The sequence below is a fragment of the Bison bison genome, unplaced genomic scaffold (genome assembly GCF_000754665.1).
Source record: "Bison bison bison isolate TAMUID 2011002044 unplaced genomic scaffold, Bison_UMD1.0 scf7180017864042, whole genome shotgun sequence".
In the NCBI taxonomy this organism is placed as follows: domain Eukaryota; kingdom Metazoa; phylum Chordata; class Mammalia; order Artiodactyla; family Bovidae; genus Bison; species Bison bison.
Genome location: NW_011494614.1, coordinates 280,330 through 289,002, shown reverse-complemented (window position 1 = coordinate 289,002; position 8,673 = coordinate 280,330). Strand labels below are relative to the sequence as shown.

The following is an 8,673-nucleotide window of genomic DNA, read 5'->3' as shown; positions in this document are numbered from 1 at the left end:
CCTACTTGCTAACATTACAAAGATGAGTAGATGAGTAAGATATACTCCCTGCTCCTAGGAAATTATAACTAGTAGATATTTGTAGTTTGTCTGGAGAAAAGGAGAGCTAATAAAGTTTTTCTATAGTATTACCTCATTTGAACTAGTGAAGTAGTACTATTATTTTCTTTATTTTACTCATGAGGAGACTGAGTCTCAAGGAGATTAAGTCATTGTCACGGTCAACATGTTATTTGCTCAGTATCTGTGGTTCTATTTAACAGAGGCTGGGACCATGTCTGTCCTTTTCTCTCTGCAGCTCCAGTGCCTACCATAGTACCTGAACATAATAGGTACTCAGTACACATTTGATGGATGAATAGATACTGGATTATTAGTATATCCAACAAATATTGGATTGTAGAGAAACATTAGTAACATTAGTCCTCTCCCTCAAGTAAGTACTCTTTTACTATGCCTTGCTACCTCTTTAATTATATCTGTTTAGTATTAACAGAATGAATGCTTCAGGTCTGGAAAAAGAATCATGGACCACCTAATATTTTAAATAAGGGAAGATTTCCTTTGAAAAGCAGAAGCTGAATACCCTTGCAAATCCCCCAGATTTAAAACTCAACCCTCAAAGTATTCTTTATGAAGAAACAATTATGTATCAAACTTTGCCATTGTTGATGGCAAATCCAATTATTTAGAAATCTTTTGGAATTAGCCATTAGAAGAGATGGCTGCAAGTTTGAAGGTCTAGAAGTACTATGTGTACTTTATTTGTTATAAATATGGGTGATATTTACAAAGCTCAGTTTATAGTTGATGCTAAGAAACAGGGTTATTAACACTTCAGATTATAAGAATGGAATTCAAATGACCTTGGCAAAATGGAGAGTTGTTAATCCTAAATAGGAACACATGTAGGTAGAAAGACAGATGTACAATAGCTGCAATGTGCAACTGTGGCAGAAAGGAATTTAGAGTACATATTCAGGAATCACAAAGTGATTCTTGCATTACATTCTCCACACCATTACTGGAATACTCCCATCAGTCTTGGGCCTACCAGTTGAAGAGATTTTTTTTTAACAAGGTGGATGAGACTCAGAGGATACAGAAAATAACAAAAGACTAGAAATTGAGAAATGTAAAAACAGAAAACAAGTTGAATTTTAGTCATGTAAGTAATTTCTCAAAAATGTGTATCATCCTTACAACCCACTCTCAGAAGCTTCTCCAGATGTGCTTCACCAAAATGAAGGGATGAATCAAGGTAGGAGAAGACAGTGGATTCAGGACACAGGCAAAGGGAATTTCTAGAAGATAGGGAAGGGACAGCCTGGGTGGCCAGTATGCACTTGGTCCAGGACCCTCCTTCTCACTGATGCAGGTTACAAGGATCAAGGAAAGACTTCTTTAAGAAGGTAAACATGAAAGAATTTCTAACTTGTTTGAACATCTTCAAAAAAAAAAAGTTCAACAAGCTGATGGAGAGTTTGGGGTTCAATTTGTGATAGTACACAGAATATTTGGCAAAACACACAAAAACCAACTCCAAGGAAACAAGTTGGAGCCAAAAAGAAAGAATTATAGTATATAGATGACAAAACTGACATAAAAATAACACTTACATACTGACACTAACATAGATACTGAGTATTAATCTAACCAAGATTATGATCTGGTGATATTGAGTGGATGAAGAGATGAGGAGCAGAATGTGTGTGATGGTCAGGAAGAGGGTGGTGGAGAAAGCTTTGCATTAGATTTCACAGTAAGAAGTCTTAGCATAATCCTGCACTTCAAAAATCAAATTTGCATATAGACAGTCATAGCATACTTAAAATTGTGGGTGGTGGCAGTGGTTTTAGTCACTAAGTCATATCCAACTCTTGCGACCCCATGGTCTGTAGCCCTCCAGGCTCTTCTATCCATGGGATTTTCCAGGCAAGAATACTGGAGTGGGTTGCCATTTCCTTCTCCAGGGGATCTTCCCAACCCAGGGATTGCACCCCAGTCTCCTGCATTGCAGGCAGATTCTTTATCGACTGAGCTACCAGGGAAGCTCAAAATCGTAGGAGTAAACACCAAAAACATCAACCAACCAATGAATTCAAACAAATAAAACAAAATAGCTAAAAACATTGAATATAATGTAAGGAGAAAGGTATTGATGGGAGACACAAGGGACTGCTGTTTTTCACAGCAAGACATATAAATTGGATTCTTTAAATTATGTGCACGTGAGGATAAAAGAGGAGAGTGAAAAAGCTGGCTTAAAATTCAACATTCAAAAAACTAAGATCATGGCATCTAGTCTCATCATTTCATGACAACTAGATGGATAAAAAGTGGAAACAGTGGCAGATTTTATTTTCTTGGGCTCCAAAATCACTGCAGATGGTGACTGCAGCCACAAAATTAAAAAAATGCTTGCTCCTTGGAAAAAAAGCTATGACAAACCTAGATAGCATATTAAAAAGCAGAGACATTACTTTGCGAACAAAGGTCAACATAGTCAAAGCTATGGTTTTTCCAGTAGTCATGTACAGATGTGAGAATTGGACCATAAAGAAGGCTGAGTGCCAAAGAACTGATGTTTTCAAGTTGTGGTGCTGTAGAAGACTCTTGAGAATCCCTTAGACATCAAGGAGATCAAACCAGTCAATCCTAAAGGAAATCAACCTTAAATATTCATTAGAAAAACTGATGCTGAATCTGAAGCTCCAATATTTTGGTCACCTGATGAGAAGAGCCAACTCATTGGAAAAGACCCTGATGCTGGGCAAGATTGAAGCCAAGAGAAGAGGATGGCAGAGGATGAGATGGTTGGAAGGCATCACCAACTCAATGGACATGGGTTTGAGCAAACTTAGGAAGATAGTGAAGGACAGGAAGCCTGGCATGCTGCAGTCCATGGGGTCACAAAGAGTTGAACACAACTTAACAACTGAACAATAACAATCATTTTGATTGGCTTCTCTGATGGCTCAGATGGTAAAGAATCTGCCTGCAATACAGGAGACCAGAGTTTGATCCCTGGGTTGGGAAGATTCCCTGGAGAAGGAAATGGCTACCCACTCCAGTATTCTTGCCTGGAGGATTAAAACAAACCAAAAAAGAAATAAAATTAACATTAAAATCATTAACATAAAAATATAGTTAAGAAGTTACCTAATAATATTACCAAATATGGGGAAATTCGTGTTTTCTTAGAGTGGTAACTAGTTGCTGTATTTGTGAAGTTAAGATTTTGGCTAATGCTCTGTTCTAGTAAGGGTTGATTTAAAGGAGTTGCTAAATGAGTGAGGTGTTTCCTTTCCTGGAGCTGTATGGAACTAACAATCCACACTCAATGGTCTGGCATGACTTATATGCAGTGATGGAGTAAGGTCCGGGTTGCATTGCCTTGGCTCATCTTCTAGGTTCCTTATAACTCTGTGGGCCTCTGGCAGAGGTGTGGTGTGAAGGACAGAACAATAGTAATTTAAGTCATATTATGATGGCATCTATTTAACTCATACAATCAAGAATAGAATTTAAAAATATATATGTATATGTATATGTATGTGTGTATATATATACACACACATACACACATATATACACACACTCGAATATTCAAATTATTATTGCTCTGCATCTGTGAGGAGATTACTACCTCTGAAAGGAAGGAACTTAAATGTTTTGAATATCTTCCAAGTGCCTCACAAACATAATTTCTTTTAATCACTCAGCACTGCTGAGGTGGGTATCACATAGCCCCATTTTACAGATGAGGAAATTACAGTTCAGAGAGGTTAGGTAACTTTTCTTCTGAGGTCACATAAATAACATAGGATTGAGCTGGTCTGTGTGTCTACAAAGCCAGTGTTCTGTTTTACCTTTATGCCTATATGCTTGTTTTAATTTTAACATAATGTAAAAAAACTAGTTCTCCCACTCTGAATGAATATGCTTTGAAAACAACTGATTTGCTCAGATTAGATAGCTATTTTGATGTCTTGAATTTTTTTTTTTTTCAATTTTTTTGGTCACTCTGCATGACATGTGGGATTTTAGTTCCCCGACCACGGATGAAACTCGCACCCGCCACGTTGGATGCAGAGTCTTAACCACTGGACTGCCGAGGACGTTCCCATTTTGATGTCTTGTAGATACAACTTGAGTGTTTATGTGTTGCATGTGGCCTAGTGCTGTGAGAGGACAGCCTGTAGGTGATGGAATAGTCAAAACATGTCCCATCCAACCAGTCTCCCAAATTGCATTATAGCCCCTTGAGACCCTGTGAATCAGAGTTTATAAACAACTATTCATAGACACAGGTGTTTTCCTTAGGCTATTATTTATGTGAGGCAGCTAAAAAGCAACTATTTTTTCCTTGCTAAGTATTAACTCTAGCACCTGGCTCACAAGGGCAGGGGAGGGAGGGTGGAGAAGAAACCCTTTCGAAAGAGAATCTGAAGAAGCCCACTGCAGAGAGAGGATGGCAAAGAAAAGACAGCCTTTGAAGAAAAGTCTTCCTAAGGAATAAGGACCACGTGGTCCTGTCGTCCTCCATAATCTAGATGCCAAGAATAACTGATCTTGGTTGAAGAGCAACTTGCCACTTACTCAGCTTTGTGATTCCACTTGAAATAGATTTTCAGTTAAAAGATTAAAAAATGACAACAAAAGCCATCTCTTTGTTGCTGCCTCTCAAATGTGCTCTTAACAAATATTGACAGCTCACTGCCTATGATAGGAGTGCCTATTTTCACAATTTAAATGCTTCCATTCAATAAAGAAATAAATTTTTAAAATGTAGCCAGTAATTATTTTAATTTTTTCAGAATTGACTCACAGTAAAATAGATTTCTCACCTTTAATATAGGTGAAAGAGTTTCTACTTTGTATTATTGAGTTTCTATATTGTATTATTTCATTTTCCCTACCTCAAACAGAAAGAAAATTCCTTTTAACCATTCATCAGTTAGATTCATCAATCCCTTGAATTGGGAGCCATTCTTCCCTGGTAGCTCAGACTGTAAAGAATCTGCCTGCAATGCAGGAGGGCTGGGTTTGATCCCTGAGTCAGGAATATCCCCTGGAGAAGGAAATGGCAACCCACTCCATTATTCTCGCCTGGAAAATCCCATAGACAGAGGAGCCTGGTGGGCTACAGTCCATGGGGTCACAAAGAGCTGGACATGACTGAGCAACTAACACACTTGAATTGAGCACCTGCTACACTTTGGGGACATCAGGTGACCGTGACAGGTAGCTGGCCTGGAGGTCTCATTTTCTACTTAGGAATGATGGTGGAGGCAGAGAAACCTAGATTTGGAAATAGACCATGATGACTGTAAAATTGTATACAAAGGTTAAGACAGCGCAAAAGCTATTAATAGTCAGACTAACTCTGGGACTTTTCAGACAGTCTCCCGCAGATGAGGTGAAGTTCTGGTTTGGTCCTGAAAGCTTTGGGCGAGTTTGCCAGTCAGGCAAAGGGGACTGAAGACATTTGTTAAGGATGACAAAAGAATGGTGTATGGGAAAGGAATAGAGTCGAGAACCAACAGTGTGTTTGGGGAATGGCATGAGGCTCCTTGTGGTTAGGGTAAGGAGTAAATATGGTAGGGTGGTGGAGGTAAATACGGGAGGTGGAGAAATAAGAAGTAGGACATCCCACAGTATGTAATAGGAGTAACAGGCTCCAAGACGGATTGTCAAGAAAACACTGACGACAATGAGGGTGGGCTAGCGTGAGGCAAGAGAGTAGTTGGTTGCCCAAGTGGGAGATACACACAGAGTTCTTGAACGTGTGATAATAAATTTATCAAGGAGGGGATGGTAAGGAATCAGAAGTTATTTAAAAATGTGAAGCACTAGGACTTCCCTGTGGATCAGTGATAAAGAATCCCCTTGCAATGCAGGGGACATGGGTTTGATCCCTGGCTGGAGCAACTAAGCCCCTGAGCTGCAATTACTTGAAGCCGGGAAGCTCTGGAGCCTGCATGTCACAACTAAAGGATCTGTGCACTGTAGAAAGATTCCACATGCTGCAACTAAGACCTGATACAGCCAAATAAATAAATACATTTTTAAAAATGTAAAAGACTATGTCATATTATAAAAAGATATTAATTATTGGTATTTATTATCTGTCCTAACTAGGAATGTGTTGTGACAAGCTATCCCTAGTTAAATGAAGATTTCCTGTGACCAATCTAATACACAATGCCTTCTACAGTAAGTATGTGCTACCATCCAACAGTCCTCTCTTGACTCCCCAGAGTTTATCATGGAAGCTATGTGTGGAACCAGCTCGTTTTAGTCTCTTTAAACATCCTAAGATAAACTTAGATCGCTTATTTGATTGTTAAGGATCCTGCAGAAGACAGTTAATTTTACTTCTAGCACATATGATCATATCTGTATAACTTTGTGTAATTGGTAAAATGGCGAACTTTGTGTAATTGGTAAAAGTTAAGGCCTGTGATTTTATAAGCTTTTCACTCAGATGAATGAATTGATGGCCTTGTTGCAGCATTCCAGACTTGGGATAGAATGAAATTCAAGTTTCTTTTAGCCTTCATTTTAAGGAACCAAGTGGCCCTTGTAATTAGATGTATGAACATTGGTAAATATACATATTTGGATCTGACCATGATTTAACATTTTGACAAACACCTGTGCTAAATCCATCAATGAGACAGCTGAGGAAAAAATTTCTGGAAGAATTTTTACTGTTCTTCAGTGCTCCTCAGGCAGGAAGCCACAGGAAATATGTATTGTGGTACATATTTCCCTGCAGGATTTGGTGTGTCATTCATTGTACACAGTTCTGCTTTCCAGCTGCCTGTAGTTCACATTTTTGTACTTGCTTTTCCCTCCAGGATAATTCAATGAAGTCAGTTCCTCTGAGATAGAAAATGTCTTTTTATTTTTTTTAAGGTCAGAGGTTTTTTTCTTCCTTCCCAATTGAGAGATAAACTTGATTAAACAGAAAAGATTTCAGTAGTCAGAATTAATAATTTTGACATATGAAAAACTGTGATTGCAATTTGAAATAGTCATTAGATAATTTTATTAATCTAATAGGATGAGTGTTTTTTGGGCTAAATGAAAATAAGGTCTGTCAAATTTGGAGCAGTTTAAAATGTAATAAATTAGAATCTGGGATATGGAAGCGGAAACCAGCCTTTTCTGAGAGAACCTTACTGCTATTTTATTAGATATGGTTTTTTACTTTAAAATTTCTCTGCATTTCTTTTCTTCTCACTATCCTGCACCCAATCTTTAATGTAGAGTAAAATATTTCCCCCACTTTGAAATGGGAAGTAGTGAATAGAATGCTTGAAAATCAGTTAGTATTCTCATATTAAGCAACTTTTTAAAAACATATTTAGCTGTGGTGTTTCGATCTGCCTGTGCATGAAAAGCACCTGGAGTACTTAAAACAAACGAACAAACAAAAACACAAACTTCACCCCAGAATTACTGAATGGGGTTGAGCCTGGCTGTTCACATTTCATAAAATCTCTCAGGCTCACTCTAATAATATAAGCAGAGTTGAGACCACTGACTTCTACTTTTCTTTGTACAGGTATCTCCAGGTTCATTTTTAACCTGCTAAACTTGACTCCCTTATCACTAGCTCAGAGATGGCTGCTGGGAAAACTGACAGTCAAGTGCAGTGGTCTAGAAGAGAGGAGTCCAAGATGATTTCTTAGGCTATGGGGAAAACATGAGAACTTGTATCTTTATTTTTGAATCTCATCCTCTAACAAAATCTGTTTCAAAAATATTTTATGGTGCACATATTAATACAACAGAATTTTTTTTTTAAGTCTGGGGATGTACCATCAAAATCTTCACAACCTTAGAAATAGGCAGAACAGAAAAGACTCATTTCCCTATTACTTATGTCTCTTGATTCTTTATGGTCACTGAAACAGCTCAGATATTGGTTTTTTATGTGTCTATCAATTGCTTCAGAGTTTTCTAGAGCTATGTATGAAGTCCTGCAAGATGGTTGTCCCCTACTTGATAGCCTAGAAAGGCCAGTATTATATGAAAACCTATCAAACACAGTCTTCTCTTGCTGAATCTTAGCTCTTTCCAGAGTTCCCACTACAACTTCATTTCCTGGTCCCTTCTTGTGGTAAAACTTGTTCTTGTCCTTCTAAACTCTTCTAAAATGCTCAAGTACCTTTACATACAGCAACAGGAGAGATGTTAATGTAGAAATGCCTTCGAAATATCTCTTGATATTAGGGAATTGTTTTTAAGATATAATATTGATATTGTGGTTATTTAAAAAGAATAAAAAGAATCTTTGTTTTTTAGAGGTACGTATGTAATCTTGAAAGTCCCTTGGACTGCAAGAAGATCAAACCAGTCAATCCTAAAGGAAATCAATCCTGAATATTCATTGAAAGGAGTGATGCTGAATCTGAAGCCCCAGTAATTTGGCCACTTGATAGGAAGAGCCAACTCATTGGAAAAGACCCTGATGCTGGGAAAAATTGAAGGCAAAAGGAGAAGGGGACAACAGAGGATGAGATGGTTGGATGGCATCACCGACTCAATGGACATGAGTTTGAGCAAGCGCCAGGGAAATGGTGGAGGACAGAGAAGGCTGGTGTGCTGCAGTCCACGGGGTTGCAGAGAGTCAGAGATGACTTAGCGACTGAACAACAA

General features: G+C 38.2%; 1 long non-coding RNA gene across 1 annotated transcript; it reads left to right on the top strand.

The window, feature by feature from the left end:
• Nucleotides 1-306: 306 nt before the first annotated feature.
• LOC104985281 lies at nucleotides 307-8,368 on the top strand. Its single transcript, XR_824876.1, has 3 exons — nucleotides 307-436; nucleotides 6,145-6,219; nucleotides 8,320-8,368. It is a non-coding gene; the product is annotated as an uncharacterized LOC104985281 (long non-coding RNA).
• The last annotated feature ends 305 nt before the right edge of the window (nucleotides 8,369-8,673 follow it).